General features: G+C 44.6%; 2 long non-coding RNA genes across 3 annotated transcripts in view; one reads left to right on the top strand and one right to left on the bottom strand.

Annotated features, from left to right (window-relative positions):
- The window catches only part of LOC134485581 (uncharacterized), a 120,848-nt gene extending 109,681 nt beyond the window's left edge, over positions 1–11,167 (bottom strand). For both annotated transcript variants that reach the window (XR_015670533.1, XR_015670532.1), the window contains exon 1: positions 10,859–11,167. This is a non-coding gene — a long non-coding RNA (uncharacterized LOC134485581). The remainder of the gene's footprint in view (positions 1–10,858) is intronic.
- Positions 60–19,058, top strand: part of LOC147996010 (uncharacterized) — a 31,933-nt gene continuing 12,934 nt past the window's right edge. The window contains exons 1-3 of the long non-coding RNA XR_015670558.1: positions 60–141; positions 5,410–5,595; positions 8,226–8,314. This is a non-coding gene — a long non-coding RNA (uncharacterized LOC147996010). The remainder of the gene's footprint in view (positions 142–5,409; positions 5,596–8,225; positions 8,315–19,058) is intronic.

The raw sequence follows: 19,058 nt of genomic DNA, 5'->3' as shown, positions 1-19,058 counted from the left end.
ACCCCTCTGTGAGTCTCTGGCAGCCATTTTCATCCTAACGACCACACTCAGTAAACTCAAGATCCCCAATTTGGCTACACCAACCAGCCAGTGAGTCCCAGGAATCTTCCTGTCCTTGTTTCCTGAGAGCCGTGATTGCAGGTGAGGGACTCTGTGCCCAGGACTTTTTAAAAGTGGGGGCTAGCGCACCAGTGGAAGGGGAAGCCCTGGATCCTGCTAAGACTGAACCCCCAGTGAACATGATTGTTGGGGGGAGGGCGGCAATGGGGGGAGGATGGGGAGGGGAACGCCCATAAAGAAGGGGAGGGGGAGGGATTAGGGGGATGTTGTTCCGGAAACCGGGAAAGGGAATAACACTCGAAATGTATATAAGAAATACTCAAGTTAATAAAAAAAAGTGGGGGCTAGGAATCAAACTCAGGTCCCCACGCTTGTAGGGCAAGGTCTTTCTTGACTAAGCCATCTCCCCAGCCCCCAAACAAAATAATTCCTTATCGCTAACAATAGGGTTCCTTGAGATTCGCTCATATGAGTGCATGATAGACATTGGTTTCGTTCAGTTTCCCTCTTTTCTTGTGCTTCGTCCCCTTCCTGGTGGTCCTCCTGCCTGCCAAACAGTCCCCTCTCTACTCACATTTCCTCTTAAACTCTAGATTCTGCATACAGAGGGTGGCATGAGGCTTTTGTCCTTTTGGGTCTGACTTTTTTCATTGAGCTAGATGACGATCTCTAAGACCCCCAATTCCCCACAATGACATTTGTTCTATATGCCCGAGTAACCGTGCATTGTGTGCATAGACACCAGCTTTATCCTTGTATTGTTTGGTGGGCATCTAGGTAGTTCTGTATATCCACTACTGTGAATACAGCTGCAGCCAATGTGGAGGTACAAATGTCTCTCTGAAATTCAGACACAGATTCCTTCTAGCATGCTTGCGATTAGGACGGTAGGACCACACACCACAGTTCTAGTTTGAATGTTCTGAGGAGCCATCGCTCTGTTTAAAGCAGGGAGGATTTCCCATGATCCTGTGGTCCGGTGATAACAGCCATTAACATTTTCCCTCATCAGTTCAGACTCACACACAACCGAACATGCGTGTGTAACACATGTGCTCACAGACCAGATGTGTAGTCTGCTTGCTAGCTTTTTACATGTAACTACATATGACAAACAGCTCCCATCTCATTAAGCAGAATTCTTTATATAAAGCTTGTAGAGTATCCCTGTCTAAAGTTATGCTAAAGTCTGTTAACCAACCTCTCTTGTGGGTATTAGGCAGTCTGTAATTTTTGCATGTCTCAATGAAGCTAGAAAAGGCATGCATGCCCATTTCTGTGTTGTAGTCATTCACTTATTAACATAGTCTAAAATTGTGACTTCCGAATCCAAGATAATATAAAGGTCTTTCATATATATATATATACATATATGTGTGTGTGTATACATATATACATACACATATATACACATACATTGAGGAAGCCTCTACCATTAACATGCCAGCTAAAGCACGAAAGCATCAGTCTCTCATTTCATTGTCATTATTGACTACTGCAGTTTTTCAACATTTCTGTCAATTTGTTGGTTTAAAGCCAATACACCATTAATGTCTAATTTGCATTGAACTACTACAAAAATACATTATTAAATGTCCAGTGACTTTTACATTTTCTACACCAGTGAAAACCTTGTCCCTGTCCCTGGGGCTATTGTTCCATTAAACTACCTTTTTTCTTTCTGATTTGTGGAAATTTCTCAAACGTTAAAGATAGAAACATTTCGTCCCTTACAAATTCGTTTTGCAATGTGGCGATTCTTTGTGATCTTGTTTATGGCTTTTAATTTCTACCCTGGAAAACTATCAATTTCCTCTTTCGTCTTCCAAGAGACAGTCTCCGAGATCACAAGGCTATTTGCTTTCTTCTATTTACATAGTTAGCGTGCTGTGGGTTTATTTGATGTGTGAATGAGATAAGAGTCTAATCGAGCACTAACCGTAGTGAGGTGAACGATGTTAGTTCAAAGACATCAGGTCTTAATCCCTGGAACCTGTGTATATTACCGTATGCACAGAAAGCTCTTGACAGCTGTGACTAAGTTAAAGATCTTGACATGGGAAGATTATCCCAGGTTAGCTGAGGGCCACAAGAACCCCATTGTACTGTTCTTGCAATTGAATGTCACTTCTACCCTCTGTAGGATGTTCACATATGACATTGGCTTCAGGCTTTTCCGCCTCTGTCAGTCTGTTCTTAACAGCATTGTGTGAATTACCACGTCGTGTCTCCTCCATCTCGTATCTGGCAACATTGATTATCCCGTTAGAAATAGAGAAGTGCAATAAACTAGTTAGTCCTCGGGAAAACAGAAAGGTTAGAGTAACTTGTTTTAATTGTCTGAGAGTTTTTATTCAAGAATAAGCATGTTAAGTTTGTAAATTAATTTGCAAAGAAACCGTCTTCTAGAATTACGACCTGATCCCGTTTTCAAAGCAGATATCTGTTATTAAAGTCTTCACTGTATGTCCAACAGTAACTTGTAACTTTCTCTTTTGCCTGCTTCCACCTTTTCACCTAGCCGCGCTGTTCCTTCCCTCCTGTTTCATCTGGCTTTCTCCCTTGCCCCTTCCCATTCTTCCCCTTCCCCTTCCTCTGTCTTTAGCACACCTTCACCCGATTCTCTCTGCCTTTTTCCCTTTTCCCTTCTTTCTTTCTTCTGTGCCCTTATATAATGCTTCTGAGTAGAGGAATGACATACAATTCCTTCCATGGCAGCTAATTTAAATTTCTAACTTTGTTTTGTGATTTTTTTTCCTAGGCTAATACTGGAACTCATATGTAAGCTCCGGCAGATGCCGTGTGGGTGGTAGCAAGAAGGAGTGCAGGTTTATGACGTGTGGGGGTGGGGATGGGGGGCGACACATGTCATTTTTAATTAACACTTGATAATCAAGCAATCTCTGTTTATATACTATGAGTACAGCAGGCTTGTGACTTGCACCAAAGAGGAAAATGTGCACCCAAGAGTCACCGTTAGATTCGCTCCTGCAGAGAAAGAACCTCTCAACTTCTAATCAATGGTTCCTTTCTCTTCAATGTGGGGAGAAATGCTCTGTGCCACCCTGGAGTTTTGAGCCTTCACCAGCCCTGCCTGAGCTTCAGCTTCAGCCCCAGCCCCAGCCTTGCTCCAGCCCCAGTCCTAGCTAGACCCCTGCCCCAGACCAGACCCAGCCAGAATTCACACATGCTTAAGTCAGGCAAAAGGAAGCTGTAGGTGGAAATGTAGTTTATATCCCCTGCTCTCTGGGTTACCCCACCATGAGTTCACAGGGGGGTGAGGATATGAGAGAGGGGGCAAGAGTGTCTTTCTCAGTGGGAAATGGACAGAAAGGAAGAAATCACCTCACTCTTGCTATTGTCAGTTGACCCTGCAGCCTAGATCAGCTTCCAGCCTTGGGAGTCCATGAAGCAGAGGTTTTAATAGAACCTCACATTGGACAGCACACTAATGAGCATTAAAGACTAATTAATTCTGGTGGCAATAACTCCACTATCATTCTTACTAAGGTTCGAGGGCAATCTGTAAAAAGAAAATCATCTTCCCAGCTAAGCAGACTTTCTTTAACTCATCAACATACTGCCAAAGAAAAGGGGACATTCTGCCAGCATTCAAACTGGGGGGGAAAAAAGTCCTCAGGCAAGTTTATATAAAACCCCAGAAAAGTGATACATAATAAATTAAATATCCAGAAATAAGCAAAGCATGAATATTTAAGCACTGGGCTATTTTAATTCAGAGCAAGCAGTGAGACCCAGGCTCTTTCCACAGGATGGAAAGTTTAAGCCCAGGCTGGCAGGATAGGGAGCTGTCCTGGGTCCCTTTCTAATTCAAGAGATTGGCAAGCATCATGTGTCACTAACTCAGTGTCGAGCTGTAGACCAAGGTAAATATTTTCAGGGACTGGCATAGACTCCTGGAGTCTACCAAGGTGAAGAATTGGGGCATAAAACATGCATACAGCGTGTGTCTAGCTTTCTGCCTGGAAATAGCTTCTGGGTGCTAAATGACAAGCCAGCAGCATCTTGCTGGGGTCCAGAACGAAACCAAGAACAATTTCGATAGACAGAAGTGAGGACAAAGGGGAGTGAGTTCAAAGAGGGTAGCTAAGGAGCAACAGGGCTTTACTGCCCCTTCCAAACACAGCGAAAGGAAGCTCTGAGTACTTAACGCTCTCCCTTTGCGGATTTCAGGCCTAATCCCCATCAATGTTTCTGCTCTCTGATGCTTAAATAAAATTTATTCTACCTTGTGTAGGACACAAGGACATGGAATCTGGTGCGTGTTCTACAATCTTTTTGTGCATAAAATAACACACACAGAGAGAGCATTGGGGAAATGGCTCAGTTACAAAGGGATTGCCATACAAGCATGAGGGGCCCAACTGACCCCCAGTGCCCACAGAAAAGTTAACTGTGAAGAGTTGGGATGCTAGTGCCAAGAGAACTCACTGACTAGCGAGAGTCAGCAAACCTCCAGTCTCTGTGAGAGATCCTGTTTCAAATCTCAAGACAGGCAACGTCCTGGTGAAGAACATCCGAGGTTGACCTCTGGCTTCTAGATTCACAGGCACACCTGCACACACACACACACACACACACACACACACACACACACACACACACACACGCATGTATGAACACACACCCTTCACTTTCTTCTTTTTCCTATTGCTTTGTCATGTGCAGTGTATGTGTGTTGGGGGTACTGATGAGACTCACCCAAGGGAACATTTCACAGAGAGAGTGAAAAATGCCAAGATGCAAAGATAAGTGGCCACAGAATTGCAAACCACAGAGGAATGGATGCCCGGAGTCTTCTGGTATGGGAGACAGATTCCAGAACGCGACACTTACAAACCATTTCCTTGCAGCCTAGCGAAGTCTGAGAACATCATGTACATGATTTTATTCATCCTCCCACGGTTCTGAGATAGGTGTTAAAACCTCATCCCGTACTGTGGATAGGAGAAAAATAGACACAGAAGGCGGAGGGCTTGTAGAAGCTTCTTCTTCGAAGCCCGTGCTCCTCATTACACACCTAGTGTATGACGGTCGGGTCCGGGAGAGAAGCAACTTGAGTTAAGCCTATGTCAGAGCTATGCTGACACAGAGCCAGGGACAGGTCTGGGAGACCCAGTGTTCTCACATCGTCCTATTATAGTTCACATGTGTCTACCTTAAAATGCAGCTAGTTGATTCCTAAAAGTAACTCAGGACATGACATCTAGGACTAGGGACATCACCTAAAGCAGGAACTTTGGGTTCTCAGTGCTATGAGTGAAAACCTCCCATCCTCTTGCAGAACACAATGAAATAATCTGTGGTTTTGTATTTTTTTTTCCCCAGATGGAGAGTGTTTTCAAAACTCTCACAAACTCTTCTATGTTCTTGTTCTGTGAAATCTGGCAATGTATACTGAACTAGAAACATCTGGAATGGCTTTTTCCCTCCCTCATGCTGCACAAGAACGGTCTTCTATTCCTGTTTCATATTCAAGGAGACTGAAACCTAGAGAAACCAACGGTGTCCCAGGTATGCACTCAGAGACTAGGGGCAATCCTCAAGGCTAGGATGTTCATGACTCTTCCATGAGACTCGAGTTCCCCTCTTTGGAATCAGCAGGCAGAACAAAGTCAGGCTTTCACACTAGGTATGACCTGTGTGGACAGACATTTCTCAGCCAGCTTCAAATGCTACTCACAGACGATAGTGATATCCAGGGGAAAGTCACCTGACAGGCTCCATTTTTCCTGGATTCTAAATGTGCAAAGGCAAGGGGATGGGCGAGAAAGAGGAAAAGCTTGATCACCAGCATTATTTGGTTTTATCAGGGCTTTGTAAAAAAAAGAAATAAAAGAAAAACCCACTCAGGTGGGATTTAAGTGCCATTTGATTGAGTCTCACTGCTGTCACCCTAGAAGAATGGACTTTTTCCCTCCTACAGTGTCCACTTCATTAGCACCCCTTGGTCGTCGGTCAGCCTTTCTACACCAAGCTGGGCCCTGTGCTCCAGCATCCCAAGCTTTATATCATCGTCATCGTCACCATCATCATCGTCGTCATTGTCATTGCCATGGGCATCATCATCGCCATCATCATCGTCATCGCCCTTCCACTCAGGGAAGGGCTGGCTGAGGGTGGGAAGAATTGTTTGCTTCTGAGTCTGACCAGCTGGGCTTTCCGGTGCTTCTGCGCTGGGATAGTTCACAATAGCACACTGTCTGTTCTATGACTGTGTGGTTTTTCTGATTAGTACTTATTCTTAAATAAAGACCATAGACCAGCAGTTCTCAACCTGTAGGTCTCAACTTGACAGGGGTCACGTATCAGACACCCTGCACGTCAGATATCTGTGTCACAACTCATAACAATAGCAAAACTACAGTTATGAAGTAGCAGTGAAACTAATTCTATGGTTGGGGGTCAGCACAACATGAGGAACTGTATTAAGGGGTGGGAGCATCAGGAAGGCTGAGAAGCCAGTTCCGCAGACTGTTAGTCAGTGGTTCAGATGCTCAGTGCCTTCTCGTGAATTCAGCCACATTGGGTTGTGTTTATGAAAGGTGGCTAGATTTCCCCTGCCCTTCAGAAAACCATTTGTTGGAGACGAATTTTTCTTTTTATTTTATATTTATATTGGGCATACTATATAAAACATAACAATGTACATTATATATTAATATCAATCATTTATGCTTATTGTGTTGGTTAAATTTGCACAAGTAAGAAATATGCTATTTTTCAAAGGTTGGGGATGCAGGTTATAGCTAGGCTGACCTAGAAATCAAGATCCTTCTGATTCAATTCTCCCGAGTGCCAGGATTACATATGAATTCTGTGAGTGGCTTACATGCACTATTACACAATTTTACATGCCTTTTAAATGACTGTCATATTTTTGCTCATACATTTGGTAATAGTACAGACACATTCACTTCAAAGAAGCCTAAGGATGCATTAATTTAAGAAATTAGCATCAAAGACCGATAATTACACCTTTTCAGAGGTAATCTCCGATTATATTTAGATACGTAATTCCATCTTCGTTTCCTGTATACACAGTTATACATATATTCATAAAGGTAGACATATTTTTAGATACAAGCACAGACTTAATGCATATTTGCCGGTTTTAAACTGACTTGTGGTTGTTTCCATTGAAGACACTTGTGTGGGGGCTGGAGAGATGGCTCAGCAGTCAAGCACTTGTTGCTCTTGCAGAGGACCTGAGTTCAGCTCCCTACACCCACATGGTGGTTTATAGCAACCCAGGGGATCTTATGCCCTCTTCTGCCCAGGGTGTACATATGCACAATCAGGCAAAACACTCTTACACATAAAATAAAATAAATATACATGCTGAAATGATATCACAAACATCATTCAATCTGTAATGGTGTACGGGTGTCAATAGTTGAATTGGAAGATAACCAAGTACAGCATTCTATTGTCGGACACCTCTGCTCATGCCAAACTTGGCTAATGGGAATACTATTCCTGTCTATATATTTTTGTCTTTTTTCTAAGTGTGTGAGTGTGTGTGTGTGTGTGAGAGAGAGACACACAGAGACACAGAGACACAGAGGGAGAGAGACACAGAGAAAGACAGAGACAGAGACAGAGTGTGTGTGTGAGTGAGAGAGACAGAGAGATACAGAGACACAGAGAAAGAGACAGAGAGAGTGTGTGTGTGTGTGTGTGTGAGAGAGAGACACAGAGACACAGAGAAAGACAGAGACAGAGACAGAGAGAGTGTGTGTGAGAAAGAGACAGAGAGACACAGAAAAACAGAGACATAGACACAGAGAGAGTGTGTGTGTGTGAGAGAGAGAGAGACACAGAGACACAGAGAAAGACAGACAGAGAGAGTGTGTGTGTGTGAGAGAGAGAGACATAGACAGAGACACACAGAGAGAGACAGAGAAAGAGAGAGAGAGAGAGAGAGAGTGTGTGTGTGTGTGTGTGTGTGTGTGTGTGTGTGTGTGTGTGTTGAATCTCTGTTACATGTATGCAGGTGCCCTTGTAGACCATAAGAGGTTATAAGTTGAGTTATAAGCAGTTATGAACCTCTTGCTGTGAGTGCTGGGAACTGAACTTGGGTCCTCTGGAATAGCCGCAAGCCCTTGTAACTCCTGAGTCATCTGTCCCGCCTCTGCCCCAAGGTTTTTCTTGCTGGACTGCAAGAGCTTCTCTCTCCAGAGGTTGCCTGGCTGCTCTGCTAGAAGATGCTGTCGTTTCTTCCCTTTCTGAGGTAAGAGACCACGTGCCTATGCACTGAGCAATGTGGGCACTGGAATGTTCTCTTCTCTGTCTGCACTGGATGTCAAAACCCACGGCTTTGTACATGCTAGGCATTCTCTCTACCACTGAACTACGGCCACAGCCTTATAATTTTAGGGTTCACTAATTGAATGTGCAAACATTAAAGGGTGTCCATTGTCCTTGATGTATAACGTGAAATGATGCATTACTACTTTTACTTAAAAAAATTATCGAAAAGTATTTTTTATTTATTTTAATAATTTGTATTTCTCCTTTGGGGTGACCAGGGTTCATCTATCAGACTCTTCATCTTTTCTAATCCAATTGCAAATCTCTCCATGTATCCGCAACACCGAAATTGATCTTTTATGATACTGTCAAAGTTTCTTGGTGCTTAATTTGTTTTTGTTTGGCTCATCGTATTTTGGGCTGCTGCGGTTCTAAACTTATCTTAGTCAGACTTATCAGTTGTTTTTCTCGAAGTCTCTACTGCTGGTGACATTTCCTGCACCGCGATTGAGGCTGCTTATTCTGTGACATACGCCATAGGTGGGAGGTGAGCAGACACATCACGCAAATGAGCTCAGAAAGCGAGGCAGAGCGGTGGGGATACGGAATACTTACAGAGAGATGAGACTGCCGCTAGCATTCTAGCAGAGTCCCTGAGTGCTTAGTCTGGGTGCCCTGGGGATACCCAAAGGCACCCAGAGATGTCATGGGTCGTTCTAGTGAAGGGAAGTTTTAACATACACTGTCTAAGGTAGGTGTGGTGATGCACTCCTGCGAGAGTTTCACATGCAAGGACCATACACTGTGGAGACCACCCTCAGCTACATAATAAGACTCTATCTTAATAACGAGAGAGAGAGAGAGAGAGAGAGAGAGAGAGAGAGAGAGAGACCCGAAGGCCATCAAATGACAAACCACTTTCTAGAGAAAGCTATGGCTGCATCTCTAGCCTGTTCTCTCCTATGATGTAACCGTCACCCTCCACCCACGGAGAAGTGAGTTGTGACTCTTCCCCTTGAAGCTGGACATGAATGTCAGGCCATCAAAGGGCAACAAAACTTGTCTCTCATGGGACACGTTCTTACTTGCTTTTGAGTCTCTGGTCCTCCATTTGAGGTTTCAGAGACTCTGACACCACGGAGAACGAAGAAGCCCAACCAACATGGATGCAGAACTGACGCTCCGGGAGGAGGGAGATGCACAGCCCACCATCCTGCCTTCCTCTGGCCCTGGATTTTCTAGCAGTGGTTATTTATAAGTCTGTTCTTTGGTCGGATCCAGAAGCTACAGCTGTCAGTGCTCCCCAACACCTGGAACCAATGAACCTTCCCACCTCAGAGTTCCCCAAAAATCTAAGTGCCAGCATTGATGCTTCCCTGATAAAGGACCAACTCTGGCTCTCACACACACTTTGGTCCATAGAGCACATTGGGCATGTCAAGGGCTCCATTAACACACGTGATGTATGCATAACCTCAGTATTCTGCACTGCCCGCAGGTGCCCCAGACCTCCCTGCCCCACAGTGACAACGCACTCCATAAACTCCCTTGTTTCTATCTTCCTTCTGCTGTCCCACTTCCTTCCTGCTTAGTGTTTGGTATTTTATCACCTCTGGGCAGAAAAGCAGAGCAGGGGAAATCAGCTACTAACTGCCACTGTTCATTCCATAGTTTTGTAATACAAGCAGTCTTTGGGATAATGTCCTTGCTGTCCTGTTGCCGTGGACTGTCATGTTCATAGGGCATACACTCAGATAAAAGAGAAGTGCCAGAACAATGGCAAATTCTTTCCAAAGCAGTAGGAATGGGGCCATAGTACGTGGGGCAAGCAGCCTGGCGGAACTTCTAGTTGACGATCGCAGACAAAGGCCAGAGGCAAGCATGAACAACGCCGCAGCTATATTTAAAGAAGTGGTATCAGTTCTGCACACCGGGGAAGGACCAGAAGGAGAGGAAACTGAAGAAGTGATGTGATAGGTCATGAAGGAGCTCGTGCACCAGGCTAAGAAGACAGAGATGAGAGGCGGTCTTCAGCAGCAATGCTAACACCCAAGCCCTAGAAATCTAGCCTAGCTTCTGGAGGAGGCTTCAACCCTACTCCCCTTTGTACCCACCTCATCTGCTGGAGCACAGCAATGATCATGGCAAATGCTTGCTGCACCCCAGTGTCTCCACCCATCCCCCACATGCCTCTCTCCCCCTTCTCTCCCTGTCTCTGCCTCTTGCAGAACTCCTCAGTAGAGAGGGCGTCTTATGAATCATACATGGCAACATCTCCTGGAGAGGAATACCCCTCGGCCACCAAGCCGGTCCACCCTCATTCCATTAACACTGCTAAGTCTCAGCTTCCCTATCGGACAACCGATTTCATTATGACTGGGACACAGGCCCTGCCACTGAAGAATTCTGAAGGCAGGAGTTTGGTGGCCTCTCCCCACAGCCCCATGAGTTCTTCCCAAACTTCTCCCAGTCATCACTGTCCTTCCTTGCCTCTCAGTGTCCTTTCCCTGGAGAAGTTTGTTACCTGAGCTCCTCTCATTGTCAGGCACACCTCTGTAGCCTTCGGGAGTGCAGGCCTCTGAGGTGCTAGGATGTGTCTCCCCAGCACTCGTGAAGATCAGTTTGTAGCTTTTGAATGGTAAAGATCAAGACTTGAAGAGGAGAAGCCCCTTAGACCAGGATTGAACAGATTTTTCTGGAAAGGACCAGTCAGTAAGTCCTGTAAGCCATGTGGGGCATGGTGTTTCTGAGTCAGTTCTGCCTCCCTGTTTACAAAACTAGCTACAGCCGGTGCCTGAACAGACCTGCCCAACACCAGGTCACTTATAAACTCACAGGCAGCGACAGCGGGCGGCTCTTTGACCTGCAAACCTTAGCTGGCTGCTGATGTAGATCAACTCTCTAGTTACACAAACGAAACTGCTGAGGCCTGGACGGGAGATGTTCTAGTTCTTTCCAGCAATCAATGGCGGAGCCAAGCCGAGGCCCTGGGGGCTCTGAACCTTTGCACTCCTTCCGTTCTTCCCATGGCTCTAGTCCAGCAGAAGCTCGGCTGCTTCCACCTGGGCTAGCGCTTTTCGCTGATACTCACTACTCATTTCCAGCCAATTTCTACCACCCTGGGAGTCTAAAACTCCCAAAGCCCAGGAACTGAGGAAAGTCGTGGCCCTTTCCAGACCCTTCCTGGCACGACTAGTAAGAGCTGTGTCAGCCTTCAGAATGCAGAATGATCTACCTCCAGCACCTATGGGCTCGCTCTCTCTCTCTCTCTCTCTCTCTCTCTCTCTCTCTCTCTCTCTCTCTCTCTCTCTCGTCTGTCTGTGTCTGTATGTCTGTGTGTCTGACTTGCTCGTGTGTGTGTGTGTGTGTGTGTGTGTGTGTGTGTGTGTGTGTGTGTGTGGACAATGTACAGAATCATGTCTCAAAGCCTTTTAGGAAGAAAATTTTCAAATTATGTAAATATGAACACTGTAGAGATGAAACGTGGGGTAAACCAAACAAGGAAAGCTAGCTCAGGTGCTGGTGGGACAGCCCGAATCAATGAGCCTCCTGCTAAAGGCTTTAAAAGACGAGCAGAACAGAAGAGCCTGCTCCCCACAAAGGCCATCCGATCTCCTGTCTCATCTCAGCTAAAACAGGCCTCATGACGTGAATGATCTTAAAAGTGTTCTTAGTTATGGAAGAACTTACTTTTCCTTTAAAAACAGATGTCTTCGTGAGGGATGGGGAGAAAGTGAGGAAGGGAGGGAGAGAGGAAGAGAAAGAGAATGAGAGATAGGGAGAGAGGAGGAGGAGGAGGGTGGGAGAAGGGGCTTAAATAAAGCTCTTCTTAGCTCTGCTCTGGCCAGGAACCATGATGGCCATGGTTGGTTGGATAAGACAGCCCTGAATAGCAAATACATTTCTTTTAGCTCCTTCCAGCCCCAAGGAGTCAAAGTGTTGAGCATTCTCCCCCGTAAGGAACGGCATCTACCGATGCACAGCAAAGGGCAACGATGACGGCAATGATGACGTGGCGATTGATCCTAAAGCTGACTGGGATCAGTTTTACTAGAATCACCTTCAAAACAGTGCCCCAGCATTCAAGAGTAGCAATTAAGACAGTGATGCGGAAGCACACCTAAGGGTCGTATTGACCCTAAAGACACCTTAGTGATGACCAGAGGAACTATTCTGCAGATTAACTTTGGCAGCTACTACAGTGAAAAGAATAACTCTGTCCTGACTGTGGTCCAACCATTTTTCAAGATCCAGTTCTCAGCTCCGTGAAGGAGGCCCAAGGCTACTCTGTTGACTCACAAAAGTAACAAGCCTCGCTTTTGAAAGTGAGGGTGTGAACTAATGTGCCCTTTCTCAATCCGAGTATCTCACCCGAGTACCCTGCCTGTGTCTCTAAGACATTTAACATTTGTACTCATTTTGATTAACTAATTAACAAAGAAAAGGCAAAAGTCCCTCGGTGTTGTTATAGCATCAAGCAAGATGCTAACTCCAACTACTTCCTATACTCAGCCTTGTATCTTCCATAAGTAAATGAATAAAAATGAGCTCAAAAAATACAAAAGGAAAAAGGGGGTCACATTTTTTACTATACATGAACCAGGCACGCAGTAATATTTCTTGAACTGACTCATGAAAGAGATCGCCATGAAACGAGGATTTTTTTGTCAGAAAATGATAATTACAAATGAATTTTTAAATTTATCATATTTATTACAACAGAGTAAAACTTTGCTTACTTACGTCAATTAATTTAATTGCCTGGTTTGTTCTCATTCTTCTCATTTTACTGAAAGACAATCATTTGTTTTGCTTTGCTATGTTTTCTGACACAGCGTTTCACAATGCATCTCGGGCTGGCTTTGAACTCATTTTGTAGCCCAGTTTGGCCTCAGACTTACAGCAAGTCTCCTACCTCAGCCTCTGTAGTGCTGGGGTTATGGATGTGTGCTACCAGGCCTCGCTAGAAGGTCACTGTTATCCCTCTTGTGGAGCTGAGGTACTTGAAGAGGTATAAATAAGCGTTTTGACTAGGATGACAGGTTAGGAAATGGTAGACCTTAGATCTTCCTCTAGCTCTACCCACGCTCAAGTTCCCTGTTGTCTTTCAAGGAAGACAGGAGTCCCCAGCAATGAGCACAATGAAATGATCGATAAACTTATGCAAAGAGAAGACAGAGGGCAAATTCATGATCCAGAAAATGAGTCCTAATTCAAAGTCATAACTGTCAAAGGACAAGAAGTGACGTTTCCGTTGCAGTTCTCTAGTGACAACAGCCAATTCTCAAGATCCTGGAGCTCCCAGCCCACTCTGCAGCCAGTAGATCAATTGACTGAGACACCTTGGAGAGATCTGGTATGAAGAATGGACTCTTTGAGGTAGAGAGGTGAGTGCGAACTTCAACAAAAGCTCTGTCTGTCCTAACACAAGCCTTGTACTGTGAACATATTACCGAAATAGACCGTCTGCAAATACCAAAGGGATACAAAATGTTTACCAGGACCCAGTGATTGACAATGCAGCCTCTATGACTGGGCGATCATAAATAATATTTTTATTAGTAGTGTAAATTTCTTTTCCTCATTATTTAAATCAGTAAAAGGATGACTTCAACCTTTTGGAATGTTGAACTTACAGGTCTGTCTGTTTTACATTTGTGAGACAGGGAAACGGCCTTTCTGTTACTATTTCTAGGTAACCTGTCAGGACTCACACATTAGACTTCCAGCCTAACTAGCTACAAATTCCTCTTCTGGTTTCATGGTATACTGATGGTGCTTGAAGTTGAACAGAATAAACATTATATATGGCTTTGAATTATCGGGTACGGAATGTAGGGCAAAGCAAGTTCTGACTTGAAAGTCTGCATTTTACTCAGGGTTTGTTCGGAAAACTACCAATTTAGAAATAATGAGAATGAGAGATATCCACTGAGATGCCTAGAAGATACTTATTAGCATGATTTTTAAATAATTGAACCAGGTATGTAAAGGACCTTGACTTGACTTGACTTGATTTGATTATCTCTTGGGCATTGTGATGATGTCTCATTTGGATGAAAGAAATAAAGATACATGTCATCTAAGCCTCCATGTGACAGAGCGAGTTGTTCTTACATTCACAGTTCTGCAGTGAGGACCAAATGATGTAACAGATAAGAAATGTTGGGGGACTCTGCTAAGAACCACTTCTGTCATCACTGCTGTTTCCACCAACGTCATCATCACCTCACAGTCTACATTAAGTCACTTAATGGACAAATTTACCTGACACACAGAGTCACATTGGAAGACATCTCAAAGCAAGACAGTGGTCCCCTGTATGACCCTAAGATAGCCCAGTCCAGGGAACTACTTAGAATGTCCTAGACACCTACCCCTCTTTTTTTGGAGTCAAAAGATCTCCACTTCCATTTGTGAGACACCAGCCCCTGGTGAGTCAACCAGGTCTCAAGAAACTCGCTGTAGGACATTGGTGTGCTCCGAAACATGAATGCTTTTCTTAAAGCTAGACTGAATGAGAAGCTGTAATTAAAATTGTTTACCACTGGAGGATGCGTGAGTCAGGTCTGAGAGTAACTGTTTTGTTGAAAAAGGACCTGGTTATGGTGAGTTCTTAAGTATGGGCCATTTATTTAGCCATCTCAAAGACCTGGTCCTCCTTGGCTGTTCCCAGTGTCAACACTCAATGCAGACAAATACCTAAGAAATGGTCTTTGGGGACAATTAAGTGAGTGGAAGCTTCCTGGGTGGGCTGGAGTGGTGGTAAACTTTGATTCATGCTCAGATTGGTCTGGAGTATGTTGTATACGTTGGCTCTGTATCTTTCTTTATATACTCAAAAATGTCTCCCTACCCACAACGGTCTTAAAAGATTTTTTTGGAAAATTTTCTCCTTGTTCTTGTCTTTTCACCTTTAATCTTAAGCATAATACTAGACCAAAGGTAAATAGTTCATCCAGGCAAAAATCAATCAGATTCATTCTCCGTGGGACTAGAGACTGGGACCAAGACACTGGGTTGGCTGGCTCAGAGGAGAGAAAAGTCTGCAGAATGTCATGCAGACTTGGGCGCTGGAGTGGGTGGCTTTCTGCAGAGGTGAAGGGTGTTAAAACATACATGCAAACGCATGAAAGGAATCGCAGGTAAAGGTGAGCTGAGGTGATGTGGATACGATCCAGAGATGGATTTGTCCAGTGATTTTTTCCACTCTCCATGAGGCACTGCTGCCTTTCCTATGGCTGCTTCTGTGGGATCCCTTTGCATCCTCACCATAAACTCATTTGGGCAACTTTGAAAGGATTTCTTTTTCTAGAAACCAAAGCTCAGTAGCTAAAAAAACATCCCTGACCACACTGGTATTTTGTTTTGAACTCACCCTCTCTCATCCCTGTAGACGCCACAGTCACCTTCTAGTGTGGGGAGTGTCTAACTGGTCCAAGTTATGCTGGTGACTGGTAAGAAGTGAGAAAGAGACAGACACAGAAACCCCTGAGAAGGAAACAATGACTAACACTACAAAGTTCTCTCCTCCCTAAACGAGAAGGTGGAGCACTCTGCTGCCTTTAAGGCATCTGCCGTCTTCACTCATGGGTCATCAGTTATTTCAGAAATATTTGGAGCAAGAAATAAAGGAGTCCCTGGTGGTGCCCAGTCTCATTCCTTTACTGCAAGAGAAAGACTGGTAAAATCTGACCTCTCTCTCTCTCTCTCTCTCTCTCTCTCTCTCTCTCTCTCTCTCACACACACACACACACACACACACACACACACACACTTAACTGCTTTAATAGATACCAAATTCCTATGGCATTTAAACCAGGCATTGTAGATAATTAATAAGAAAATTTTCCTGAATAGCTAGTAGAACCATCCATCAATACACAGTTCTAGAAAGGAGCTAGATACCAAAAGACGGAGTGAATTTAATATGGCAATGAAAGGGAATTGTCTGTGTGTGTGTGAGGTTTATTTAGTTTGTTTGTAGATGACCCTCCAAGTGAAGAGCTGTGCTATAAAGGTGACCCTGTTAGAAAGCTCTTTGAGTTTGAGATTAGAGGCAGGTAGGTTGCTTTCGGTTTGCTTGGGTTTGGTTTTTTTAATTGGGAGGAAATGTGTGGGGTATGTAAGTAGAAACATCCAATAGGAAAGAGGATGAAGAGGTGTGGAACCACGGGGGGGGGGGGGAGGGGAGAGTGAGAGAGAGAGAGAGAGAGAGAGAGAGAGAGAGAGAGAGAGAGAGAGAACGAACTTGTATCTGGAGATAAAGGAAGAGGGAGGAGGACCACACAGTTCAAGAATGAAAGACAAACAAACAAAACACAGGAATCATTCCAAATCAACCAGCAAGATTACAGACTAGGAGCTATTGGGCCGCACAGCCTCCGCAGGATTATTAGCAGTCCTGGGCCTCACATGATTTCCACTAGAAGCAAGCCAAGCTTCTCTTCCAATCATCAACATTCTCAGGAAACTCAGGGCTGAATATCTAAATCCCAGTAGCAACTCTTAGAAAATACAACTGGGAAGGGAGAAAAGTAAAGGAGACAAAAGAATGGAGGTCTGAATCCCCACCCCACCCCACCCCACTCCACCCCACCCCACCCCACCCCACTCCCAGAGCTGGGCCTGAAAGCAAGCAGACACTGTGGATCCCAGCAAACCTCAAGGCCTCACCCAACCTCCTGCAGATCTTAAAGCCTTAAGCTCAAGACTGCCTGGGCTACTCTCTCCGGGTGCTGTAGTAAAATATTACATTCAGATTATCATTACAATGAAAATGAGATTATTTAAAAAGAATGAGATTATTAACAGTGACCACAAGAAACTGATTGAGTTTGCCAACAGGACATGATTGTTTCTTTTGCTTACTATGCTATGAGACTCCTACCACTTACTCAATACCAAGAATCCAGGCCTCCTGACCCACGATGTGCCAACAATCTGATATTTGACATTGCTTAATTCCTTTTCTACCATAATCTTGGGCAGGGAGCCAAAAACTGACATTTCCTTGCCCAAATTCAGAAGAACCCTTTTGGTTCACAGTTGTTTTTTTTTCCCCCAAGAACCTAACTCTGGTTGCCTTTGAGGGACAAGAGCTGATGTCTGCATGCCACAATGGCTTCAAAACATATCTTTCAAGCCATGTGTCTGTTCTGTGTGGCACTACAGTTTGTCCCGCCCCACTGTGGTCCATGGTTTCTTCTTTAACCATGACCGTTGAAGGTTCCCTTTATTCCTTTTGGGTTAAGAAGGTTTTGAAAACTGTTTTAGATAGCAGTCCATGTTGCTTGCTAAGGTACAGTGCTGGGGTTGAGCCCAGGGTCTCCTGCCTATGAGGCATGTTTCTGCTAAGCTACTTAGCCCTTAAAGTGGTTTGATACCTAAAGATTAGAAAGGGGTCCCCATGGAAGCTCAGCCCATGATCTTGGCTGGAAGTCCTCCTTAGCTAGTAAGGGACAGATCTGGGTTTCCGAGCTAGATATTCTACATGTGAAATTATGCATGATGGTTTCTTTTATTACAGCACATTTCTTCCAGAACAGCTCCATAAAACGGACTTGTCCAGAGTGAGTTTTAACAAATGGAAAATAGAGGCAACCTTGCAGAATTACTAACTCCCCAAAGTCATTGTCTGATAAAGCTACACACTTGAGAAGGGTTTCAAAGACGGAGCAAAGCCCTGGGGTGTTGAGATATTCCAGGTCCTGCTCCTGACCTCCTGACCTTGTCTCTGAGGTCAGCTCACCCTCACAGCACTCCCCTGAGTGTAGAGGGGTCTGATCCCACGTGGCACGACCCACACTGGTTTTTTTGGCCATTGGGCAGACATCCTTCCTTTGCATGTCTTCATATGCTCACATCCCCTGCCTGCTCCCTTGTGTGCTCGTTCACACCCAATGTGAGGCCAGCAAGCCAATGCTGAGAGCACGAGTCTTTTTTTTTTTTTTTTTTTTTTTGGTTCTTTTTTTTCCCCCGGAGCTGGGGACCGAACCCAGGGCCTTGCGCTTCCTAGGCAAGCGCTCTGCCACTGAGCCAAATCCCCAACCCCACAAGTCTTTATATCAAGAAGTAAATTGTGCAAACTAGCATGTCTTCAGAGGTTGGCCGAAGAATATGGGGACCCTAAGTGTTCCTACAAAAAGAGCTTTTGGCTCCACACTTCTATAAGCCTCAGATAGGTTGCCATGTTTGTTTCATACAGAGCTTCCAAGCGCCAGCCAGGAAGATCTTCATCACGGTCACAATTGTATTGCTTACCCATACCCATACTCTCCCTTCCCCACTAATGCTAACAGCTACCATGCAGCTGTTGAGTATTGATTGCATATTGACTATACTCTAACAATTTCGTTAGCTGGCTTGCCTAGAAAATGGAGTGTTTGGCTGAGTAAGTTTCCTGTTTTTAAATGATACAGGTTAGAACTTGCCTTTGAAGTTCTTTTCTATGTATGTGTAGATACACTGGTTAGCTTAAGTGATTCAACCCCTGGAGCCTCAGTTCCACCATCTGTAGATTGAGAGTAATGAACACCATTGTCCAAAACTGTTGTGAGGACAATGATGATATGTGGTCATGAATGAGGAATGCTTGGTCCAGGTCCCATTGGGAAGCTCTCACCTCACAACTAACACCCATTATTGCTAATATCACTATGAAACTGAAACTGTCTCGGGCTCTCACGGCATGACAGATCCAGGATGGACTCACAGCAACCCAT

Source organism: Rattus norvegicus, chromosome 2, assembly GCF_021556685.1.
Source record: "Rattus norvegicus strain SHRSP/BbbUtx chromosome 2, alternate assembly SHRSP_T2T, whole genome shotgun sequence".
NCBI lineage: Eukaryota > Metazoa > Chordata > Mammalia > Rodentia > Muridae > Rattus > Rattus norvegicus.
The sequence above is the reverse complement of the archived record's forward strand: the minus strand, read 5'-3'. Positions and strand labels throughout refer to the sequence as shown.